Genomic DNA, 11132 nt, shown 5'->3' on the forward strand with positions numbered 1-11132 from the left:
GCCAACCGAAGGCTTTTGGGCTCTGATAAAAATGAAACATGGTAACAACACACAAGGAAGGGAAAACAGAACCAAAAGCAGCACCTGGATGACTTTGCTGCTCTTCAGCTTCACAGGACAGCAGTGGCTGTTGGCTGCTCTCCTCAGCTATGGAATCAGAGACTCCTTGTAGGACACCAGATGAATCTGGAGATGATGCTGAGTGCCCCCAGTGCCCACTGGAAAGGAAGACTGTATCAAAACAGGTAGAGATAAGCTCTCAATACCTTAAACATCCACAGTTATCTGGTGGTTTGTTCAAACTGGGACACTCAGGGTTAGGTCATGAGCAAAGCATAAATTCTGTGTACAGAATTGCCACCTGTACAGAATTAGCACTTGTAAGCTCTCAAGACAGAGAATCAATGGGGCATTTATTGCACTTTAACATGAGTAACAGGTGTGTCCAAACCCACTAATTCAATCTAATGCAATTTACTTCCCTGTTTGGTCTCTGGGAGCTCAGTCCCATTCAGAAGAGCACGAAAGTTCTGTGAAATGGAGATGCCAAGTTCTGCAGAGCTTGGAGGGTAACTCAGGTCTGCCAGGCAGCCACTGACCTCAAGGTTTCACTTTCAGCATTGATGGAACAGTAATTTTGGCCACTTCACACAGGTTAGAGATGTAGCCCCTGATACCTGCAAATGAAATTGTCTCTGATTGGGGATGCAATGACCCAGTGAAGAATTATAATGTCTTTTCTTGGGGAAAACCCCCAATTTGTATCCAGTGCACTTGGTGACAAGTCTGACAGCTATTCAGAACCAGTGCATGGCCACTCTGCGAGCTCCAACAGTTCTTGGGATGGATTATATCAGTAAAGGCTTCCCTTGACTTCAGGGGTATTTGGATTAAGATTTAGGATTACATTAACTCTTTTTGTTATTGATATGTTTAATGGAAAATTAAAAAAAAAACTTTAAAGTTTGTTTAGGGAACCATTCCAATACTATACTTTGTTGTAGACAAAATGAGGAAATATTCCACATCGCCAGAGGGTTTGGCTCTAGGAAGTTCCCAGTTTGATCACTGCTTTGGTGAGGGTAGGATGTTCTTCAGCAAGTTATGATGATGAATCCAAAGTCATCCTCTGAGGCTTGTGGACGCTCTTGACTTCCTAATTTGATAGGGAAGATGATCAGGTGCCCATTCATGCCTTCAGACTCCACACTAAGCAAACTCTTCATTGGAGCAAACTGCTCATGCTAATTTTGTAAAGAAAATGAAAGAAATGGTAGAAGGCCAGGTGAGCTGGTGAGCTGGAGCTGGTCCTGGCCCAGAGGGAACACGTCCCCACTGTCAGTGCCCTGCTGCTGTGCTTGCTCTCAGACATTCACAGAATGCCACAGCTTGTCAGGACGTGCCCAAGGCAGCAACGAGGGAAGGGGGAATCCTTTCCAGATCAAGATAATCCTCACAAATTCCAGGGACAGAATTCCTGAAAACAAAGTGCTGGGGCAAAATGATAACCTAATCATTTTCTGGAAGTTTAAATCAGAGGAGAGAATCTGCCTGCTAGGTACAACAAGCAAAGTTTTGAACAATGTCAGTTATGCAACCTCCTAACCTGTACATCCAGGCAGACAAATGGGGCATCTGTAAAAGCAGACAGCAATCCAAAATTACTCCAGATTGGTAGTGACAACCAATTTTTAAAGGAAGTTTAGTGAGTTCTGTAAGGCAGGTCATTCTGGATGCTGTTTGCAGAGCACAGGTATTCCAATTTAACTATTACTGTGTCACTAAATGGTTTTTCTACTGAAGCTCTTAACAAAGCAGCCAAATAGAGAATGGTGTCCACAGATTGTGGGCTGTGCAGTGTGGCACTTACAGCTCAGTGTCAGGATAGACAAAATTGCTGTTGGTAAGCCTTACCTCTTCTGCTCTCCTTGATGTCCTCTGAGGGTATAAGCCAAAGAGCTTCACATTTTAAGGCTCTTATAAAACCAAAGAATTAGCATCTTTTTTGTGAGGTTGCCTTGTTTTGCAGTAAGTGATCTAAATCAATAAACTTGATGTGTCAGACAGGTATTGTGCCCAGGACATCCTTCTTGATCATTTTAGGGCTTGTTAAAGGAGTAGTCTCTGATAACACCTTTTATTGGACAAAAGAACTCAAAAGGTCCCCATCAGACAGCTTCTGAGCTGGACATCAGTGCCATTGCTACTCTTCTCTCCTCTGGGGAGACTTCTATACATCTTGTGTGTGACAGAGCAGCCACCTTAACCCTTTGCAGCAGGTTCACTTCCAGTTCAACAGGATAATTGATCAGCAAGAGTACAGCAGGCAGGTGGGAATAGTCTGGAATTTGCCTGAAAGGAAAAAGGATTAAAGAAACTTGGGTGGATGTGTTGGACTGCAGCTTCTTTCCTGTAAGTTCTTTGTAATATTTGTGGTGGTGATGTGATTGGTATCTAACTGCTGCAGGGTTACCTTTAAACAGAACACCAAAATGGCCCAGGAACTCACCTTCCAACAGTCTGGTTGGGATAATTTATTTTTCTTCAATTGAACATCTCTCCAGGTGTTGGTAAATGTGTAGAACATCCTGTTCCTTGATCAGTTGGTGCTTGTGTTTCTTCTTACAGTTTTCATCTGGGATTAATTCTGCAATATGTGGCTCAGGTTTATGGTCCTCCCTGCACCCTCTCCACAGTAAAGAGGGAGAATGCCAGTCTGGATGCACACCTGGCTGTACCTGATACCCAATGCACAACTGGAATAGATTCTGGTTACCATTTGTTGCTTACCATGATGTTTACCAAATGAATGACCTCTAACAGGGATTTTGTGATTTGGGCTCTTGGACTTTATTCCCCGAGGAGTCCTGGTTCCCCTTGGGAAGATGTACAAGTTGTTTTCTTCCCTATGCTTTAATTTTATTTTTTGTAAATTGGGATTCCCTATGAATCTTCTTCATAAAGGTTTTATTCCCCTGTTGTCAGCAATAGTCACATCCAGCAGAATTAAATGCTGATTTCCTAGTTTCTATCAAACCTCTCCACACTGTATTTGTGGGGTAATGCTTTGTCCTTGTATCCTTTGCAATAGCACAGGAGATGAGAGTCAGATTTCACCCTACATGGGCAAAAACTCCTTAGGCCAGGAAACACTGGGAGCTGATAAATCCAAGGAAACGCTTCGAATTTCCTTATCAGAGGAGTGGCATTGCCTTTGTCTGTCTGAGCAGGGTGGGGCCCTGCTGATGTCGAGTGTCCCAGAAGCCGGAGGGAGGACACAGGAATTCCAGGTGCTGCAGGACGGCTTTCAGATCCGGCAGGATTTGGGGCCACATTCTCAGATTTGTTCCCTCACTTCTGTGCCAGAATTGACTCCCCTGATGGAGTGGGAGCCCTGCCAGCCTGGCAGAACCCTTCCCCAGCTCTAGCTGCAGTGGCAACACCTCCAAGCACCACCACTTCAAGGAGGGAAAGAGGGATCCGTGCCAAGAGGCAAAGCATTAATCAATGAGCTTGAGAATTAATCCTTTTTTTTAATGTCTTGTAGAGAAATTATTCAAATTGTATCCCTTGTTGACTGTGTATTTAATGGGATGACTGGAAATACATGCAATGTAAAACTAAGTTTAGGGATATAATAAAGTAAATAGATGTGTTCTGCAGCTTTGATGTAATGCCCCAAATACCACCTGTATTTACACTTCACAATTCACAATACACAATTCACATTGGATCCATAGTTTTGTGCACCTTGGTGGAGGAATGCTGTGGTTTGCTGAAAGATAGAACTGGAAAACAATTGATGTCCCCAAGCCCTCTCTGAACTCCAGAGATTGCACAAAGATGTGACCACAAAGGAAACCAGTATGAAGTTCCCAGTGGAAAAACACTCACAAAATGGTTTCACTGCTCTGGGCTTTTGTGAAGGTCTTTTGCATCTTGAGGTGAGTTCAAGATCGTTTTTATATAAGCACTGACCAGTCAAGTCTTAACTAATCCCACAAAAGTAATGCAGAAGTAATTACAAGTCTCTGTTGTTCATCTTTCTGCCTCTCCCACCATGCTTCTGACATTTCCATTTCTCTCAGCTAATTAGTCTTGAATTTTGTTGTTTTAAAATACCCTTTTGGTAAGTTGTTATTTTGTAAAAAAATAATTATTGGGAATTCTTTTACTGTTTCAATGTCTGTCATATGTTACTCCAGTAAATAACTTTAAAAAATCAAATATTGATTTATATGTTTGGCTTCCCTTTGTTCTAAACAAGAGCAATGATTTCACTTAACTATTATGATGGATAAAACTGCAGAGATAATTAAATACATTAAATCCCTAAGGGAAGACTTACTTCAGGTCTGAACTATTCAGACTTGAAAGCCTTTGGAAAGTGTTAAACCCACTATCATTTCAATATTGTGACTTAAAAAGCCCAGCAGACTCTCACAGAGCAGATGTAGTGCAAGGAACTGTTGTGTGTTAAAGGCATTTTCCTGCATTCTAACAAAACCAGCAGCAAAGCACAACTTTTGTGTTTTCTGCAAACCTTTAATATACCCACAATAGCTGAATAAGAACTTGGACTTTGTGCACTTTTTAAAATGATGTGGAGCTGTGGCCAGGTGCTGAGAGCCTTGTTTGCCATAGGGTTGGGGCTGCCAGGTTTGGCACTGCCTGCTGAAACCTCTTGATGTGTCTGTTTGTCCCTGCCTTGCTTCTTCCCAGCCATTCCTTTTTCTGGGCAAGAAGAGGAAAAATGTTTGACTTTGCCATCCTACTGGATGTATTCTCCATCCCTGGAAGTGTCCAAGGCCAGGATGGACAGGGCTTGGAGCAGCCTGGGACAGTGGGAGATGTCCCTGCCCATGGCAGGGAGTGGAATGAGCTGAGCTTTAATGTCCGTCCCATTCCAGAACATTCCAGGATTCTCTGATACAAGTTAATACTTCAAGATGTAGATATTTAGGATTATTATCAGTGTATTTAGCACACAACTGCAGAGAGCATCAGATATCTCCTGCATCTTCCACTTTTGCTCTGGATTGATTTAGGACTTGCTGTCCCTATTAATGCAATTGTCAGCTGTTGTCACCTGGGTTACTCAGGAGACACCGAGCCAAGGAACCCTAACCAGGGAGCTCCAGGAACTCATTACCTGTGGTGAATTGCACTATGAATTATGTTTAAGTCAAAAGATTAATATTTGCTTTTGTTTATATTTAAAAAATATTTTTCAATTTCAGATGAAAATTTAGAATAAAGCATGAAATTTCCTGAAAAGAGCAAAAATTCATACACATAAACTACTATCATTCCACATGGAAACCTATTCTACATCCAGACTGCACTAGAGAAGAGGGGAATGTGTCTGTGTGTGAGGGGTGTAAGAATCTTCCCTGGGTCAGGAATATTGCCCTGCAGCAGGGCTGGGCTGTGGCTCTCCCTGGGATTGGAGGCTCTGTCAGCAGAGCCATATCCAGCCTTGGATGAATTCCTGCCCAATTTTTCCTGGCTGTGGTGGGGCAGCAGCCCTGGAGGACCAAGGGGTGGATGAGTGAAGCCCAGGTTTGGCTCCAGGCTGGAATGGTCACAGGTTGCCATCCCAGCTGGTACTGGCTGGACTTGGCTCCAGGGACACCTTTTGGCCACACATTTTGAGTCAGATGAGCTGAACCCACACTTTTCAAGCTCATAACAGCTGGTTTTGCATCTGACAAAATACAGGGAACAGCACTGGTGGAGAATGCTGTGCTGGTCCTTCAGGTTTTTTGCCTACAGTATAAAGGTGAATAGAGAGACTAGGATTAAAGATGAAGAACAAAAAAAAATAAAATAAAAAAAATTGTCAAAGCTTTTATTTTACAAGCAAAGCAAGTGTTCATGCTGACAAGCTTGGTCCAGGACCCAACCTATTCTACCTCTCTTTTGGCAGCATATTTTGACCCCATTGGTGTGAGCCAGCCATGAAGCACTCTGCAGCCCCCCAGCAGTGCTCATGGGGCTGTGCCAGCCTGTGCCAGCCCTGTGCCAACCCTCGCAGACACCCTGGCAGCAGCACAGCCAGCAGGGCAGGCATCAGCATTCTGCAGGCAGAAAATGGGAATCAGAAGATTTATTAGCTAGAGAATGAATCCAGGAGATGATAATGTGGGAGACTTGGCACCTCTGTTTTGCCTGCTTCATGAATAAAATTCAGTTATTTGTGTGTTCAATGAAAAAAAGGAATCTCTTAATATTAAAAGGGTTAATTCTTAACTCACTTCTCTTTCACAGACAAGAAATATTTTCTGTAAGTCATAAATAACACATTTTAATAAACTGAGACTTTGATTACTTCATGCGGTCCGACTTGCATTGTAATTTTGCAGAGACTCTTTGACACCGTTCCAACATCCAGTTTCTGTTGTGCATATTAAAAGTTCTACATATTTCAGATGTGTACAGGTCTTCATGGTCTACTAGTGAACAGTGTTATTACTGAAAATAAGTTTGACCTTCTGGAGAAATAATTGACTTTTAACGGAAAGCGATTTTATTTTTAAAAAAACTTCATTGTTTTCATGATTTACCTTTAATTTATGTTCCCATACTATACAGTCATTTTTTCTCAAACTGCACTAATTTTGTAGTTCAAACAAGGCTTCCATTTCACCCTTGAGCCAGGATCCCTGATTTTTCTTTCAACTGGAAGTGCACAAGCTATATTTTTGGAATCAGTTCAAGGTCAAATTCAGTTCCTTGGAGTTTTGTCTTGAATGTGAACTTCAACAAGAAATGAGAACCTGTAACTTTTTCTCTGTGACAAATACTAGCCTGTCCATTGGTGGTGGCATTAAAGGAGCAAGAGAGCTCATGCTGGCATGTGCTTCAGTGCTGGAAGGAGCTTAAACTGCTTGGAAAGATTGGAAATTAATTCAAATGGCATCTGGTTTGCCCTCTCTAATTTATTTTCATTGATTATAGATCTACAATGAGAATTTGGTAGAGGAACATTTTCAATGTGGTTCCCTCCCTGACTTCCTAAAAAAAGAATAAGGAATGAATATACTAACTTATACTTGTGGGTTCAGCAGGTGCATGTTGAATCACTTGAAATTTTGTGTTTACTTCCATTCTGGGGAAAAATGTTTTCCCTCACATTAGGGAAGTGTTTCAGCTTTTAACTAGCTGAAAATGTGCAAAAAAATAGACAACTATTCACTAAACCTCAATTTCTACAGAAAATTGAGCAGCCCTGAGCAAAAGATGAGACCTTGGCCCATATTTCAGCTGGGTGAGCTCCTTCCAGAAAGCCTGAGTTATTTTCTCTGTTTACAACCACATATTAGGAACTTTTCCCTGGAACTCCAGTGTTTCACCATCTTTGTAATTAAGTAGATGTCACCAAGAATCTTTGCATTTTTGTCATTGCAGTTTCTTATGGCCTGGAACAGCTTGCACAGAAGTGAGCTGCTCTCCTCCATTGCTCCAAAAGCAGCCCATTGCTGCTCAGACTGCAGCCATGCTCTGCTGTCCCTGGAATTCCTTTGTTCAGAGCTGACTGTTCATCTTTAACCCTGGTTATTTATGGTTTACCTGATTTTGGCTGAGCTGAGTTCAGGGCTGAGTAATTTCCCAGCGACTTTGTACACGATGAACACTTCACTAAACTTGCTACCAAAGCCTTTGATCAATGTTCTCTTATAAAACTAATTGTTCAAAGCAAAACAGGCTGCTGATGGAGTTCTTAGCTCGCTTTTGAACTGCCAGGATGGTGGTGGATAGTGTTTATATTGTAATTTTAAATGATAATGGTATTTGTTGCTCCTTCCAGTTGCTTTTACTGAGAGGTCTGCTGTAACTTGGGGCTCTCTATTAATTTACCCAGGCATTCACTTTACCCAGAGGTACTTCTCACTTTTCCAGTGTCAATTGAATTGCTCCTGCTCAGCAGCATGAAGGGATACAGAGGCTGCTGAAAGTTTCCTGTAAAAAAATTAAATCAGTCTTACAAGCACACAGGAAAGAAAAAGGTTGAGAATCTGAAATTACAGTAAAGGATTCTTAGAGAAAGGTGATGGAAGGATTTAAATGAAAATAAGGACTCATCTGAGGCTTCAAGACTGGGGAGGCTGTCTCTAGGATCAGGAGTAGGACAGAAGAAGTGAAGACAAGAACAGGAGTCTCCAAAGGGAAAGTTACAGAGCTATCAGTGGTACCAATAAGCCTTGAGAAACAAAGGTTAGGACAGTAACCATATACCTTATTTGTTCTTTCTCAGCTGTTGAATAGAAGCTGGTTTTGCATTAAACTTTGTGTTTTTCTGAAGAGCTCAGTTACTTGTGGTTGCAGTTCCATCCCAAGTTTGTTGTCACAGCACAGCACCAGAGCAGGAGGTGTAAGGTGCCTCAGAAGGGAGCCAGCAGCAGCAGGAACACAGGGAGGGGGTTCCAGGAGTGAGGGTCTGTGTGTGCCCCCCAGGTTGTGTGCCCCTTCTGCAGAGGGACAGGGCTGATGCTGCTCTGGGACTCTCCCTGGGCATTTAACACCCACTCCTACCTGCTTTTGTTTGGGTTTTTCTCTGTTCTTCCTAGGACTACATAAAAGTGATTACAAAACATTACCAGGCTTCTTCCCTCCTGCTATTGCAAAATGTTCATACAAAAGAGCAACGCTCTCCGTTGTACTCTATCCAAAGGCAACCCCCTCGTGCCTGTGCAGATCTGTGTTTTCACTGTCTTCCCTGTCTGTGCAAGGAGTTCTTCTGGTCTATCATCAAATATTTCCAGGAGATCCTTGAGCTTGGGGTTCAGCTGCCTGGCTCCCATATGAGGTTTGCAGTCTCTGCCCTCTCCAAGGGCCTCTCCATGGAGGGCAGCCCAGGAATTTCTTTTAACCTGGGTGGGCTCTGGGTCTGACACCCTCTGGGAAGGCAGCAAAGCCTTGGGTACACTCTGTTTCTCTCATTCTCATATTCCTCACACTGGAATAAAATTTTCTCTTGGCTTCAATGGAATCACTTCTTATTAACTCCAGTACAAATAAGAGCAGGAGCTGGTCTGCAAATGTTGAATTATTCATTGTATCTTCAGCAGGGCTTTCTGAGATACCCAGTATCTTTGATCTATGACATCACTGGTTGTGAAAGCCAAGAGGAGACATTCTACAACTGAAATGTAAATTCCCAGATATGACTTGAAACGTAAATTCCAGTAATATTCCTCCTCCAGGTGATCTCTTATTTCATATAAACCCAGCTTAACAAATATTCACCACCCCCACTGCAGCCAGCTTTGTGCAATTTAAAAGCAATGATGCACAACTAATTGCTGGTGCATTGTGCTCAGTTATAGCAGCAGTGAATGATTTCCAAAAGTTGATTATTCTTGGATGAATGATTTTCTTACCTCTGGTCCATGCAGGATTTACATTTGCTGCTGTGATAGACAGCTAACCACATGTTCTGCCCCAGTGGAACATCAGTGTGTGGTGGTGAAATCCATTTCATGCCTTGCAGTGGGTGTGTTCTCTCATGGCTTTTGACACTGATGTTTTACGGTGTACACAATCAGCAGGCCACACTTGGAAGAGAGAGGGCTAAAATGGAATTTAATACCTCTAAATTTGATCCAAAACCTTCAAAGAGTTTCCAAAAAAAGAATTATGCACACTGGCAGGAGACAGTGTTTGCAGATGTAATACTTTTACTCTTTTCAGTTGTAGAACGTGCAGAAAATAGACACCAGCACATGCATTCTTCATGGCAGGCAGGTAACTTCAGTGGGCTCCTCAGAAGGCTAAAGTGAGCCCTGAGTGTCCAAAGCAATGTGACTATCAACCATCTGCCTGTAGGCTGCCCAGCAGGGTTATCTACAAGGTGTTCAGAAAATATCAGTTCATACTCAAACTATTTCTTTCAGTTTTGGCAAATTAACTGAATCTTTATATCTTATATATTAATTTATATTAACTGATCTTCATGTCACTGATATGAAGGGCAGCTCTCAATGTCCATCCCTCAGTGCTGAAGGAAGGAGGAGGGAAAGTATTTAAGAAGTTTAAATGAGTAGAAGCTCAAACTGGTATTTCTGAAATAATTTAACAGTTTGCCAGAGAATCTGTAGCTGCCCCATCCCTGGAAGTGTCCAAGGCCAGGCTGCACTTTGTGCAGACACCCAGGTATCTAAATAGTGTCATAAAATTGCACCAAGTTTCATTCTTGGTGGAAGTCCATGGGATTTAGCTCCTCCAGACTCCATGTTTGTAAAGCAAATGAACAAACTGTGGAGAAGTTAGTCCAGGGTGTATTGTTATCCATTAGGGTTGAACCTGCCAAGAGCAGATCCTGATGTGATTACTGAGACAAAAGTATCATTGAAGTTCTGGAGTTTTGCCCAAATTAGGACTTCAGTGCTCAGTCCTTGGTCTTTTATGTCATCAGCAATCATAATGAGGTTATTTGTTAGTGTTCTCAGCTAAATAGTATCTAACAAGAAATCATCACATTTGTTTGACAGAACAAAATATGTTTTCATGTGAAATCTGTCCTTCAAAATTCCAACCCCTGTTTACACCCAGGAAATTGCTTCATTTGTAGCAATTTCCTTTTCTTTAATTCCATTTCCAATTCCCATTATGAAACTCCCAGGCATGTAGTATGGCCCAATAAATAGGTGGAGTAGGACCAGAAAGGAGGAAATACCTGCCCTTTTGTACATTTTACTCCCATTTAGAGAAGGAAAATGAGAGAGACATATACAGAAATTCCAAATGTAAGCAGTTGCAATAATTAGCAGCAAGATTAGCACTTGATTAACACTTTTAAAATTTTTTCCATATCCCCCTTTGCAGCCAAACACAAGTGGAATATTGTGGCTGATGTAGTAACAGCCCTTTTGTGAAAATTCCAGTGCAGATTATCAAGCTACGCCCCAAGCCCTGCTCCCAGCAGAGGTGGATGTCACCATACCCAGCTCACAGGCTGCAAAACATCCCTCAAAGCCATGTTCAGGATCAGCCACAGAGCCAGGGTGAGTGTGAGGCAGCTGGATGCACCCTGTGCTGTTCTCCTCCTCTTCCCAACAGAAACACCCAGAGCTGGGCTGGGGGAGGCAGTTTTGGGGGCTGAGCTGGGGGAGGCAGTTTTGGGGGCTGAG

At 42.4% G+C, this 11132-nt stretch overlaps 2 long non-coding RNA genes across 2 annotated transcripts in view; both read right to left on the bottom strand.

Moving 5' to 3' along the window:
- Nucleotides 1-390: 390 nt before the first annotated feature.
- LOC117245082 lies at nt 391-5172 on the bottom strand. The gene is made up of 2 exons (XR_004499282.1): nt 2510-5172; nt 391-2352 (listed from the first exon to the last, which is right to left on the bottom strand). It is a non-coding gene; the product is annotated as an uncharacterized LOC117245082 (long non-coding RNA).
- Nucleotides 5173-5835: 663 nt separating this feature from the next.
- LOC117245080 overlaps nt 5836-11132 on the bottom strand; it is a 6091-nt gene continuing 794 nt past the window's right edge. The window contains exon 2 of the long non-coding RNA XR_004499278.1: nt 5836-9573. This is a non-coding gene — a long non-coding RNA (uncharacterized LOC117245080). The remainder of the gene's footprint in view (nt 9574-11132) is intronic.

The sequence above is a fragment of the Parus major genome, chromosome 12 (genome assembly GCF_001522545.3).
Source record: "Parus major isolate Abel chromosome 12, Parus_major1.1, whole genome shotgun sequence".
In the NCBI taxonomy this organism is placed as follows: Eukaryota; Metazoa; Chordata; class Aves; order Passeriformes; family Paridae; genus Parus; species Parus major.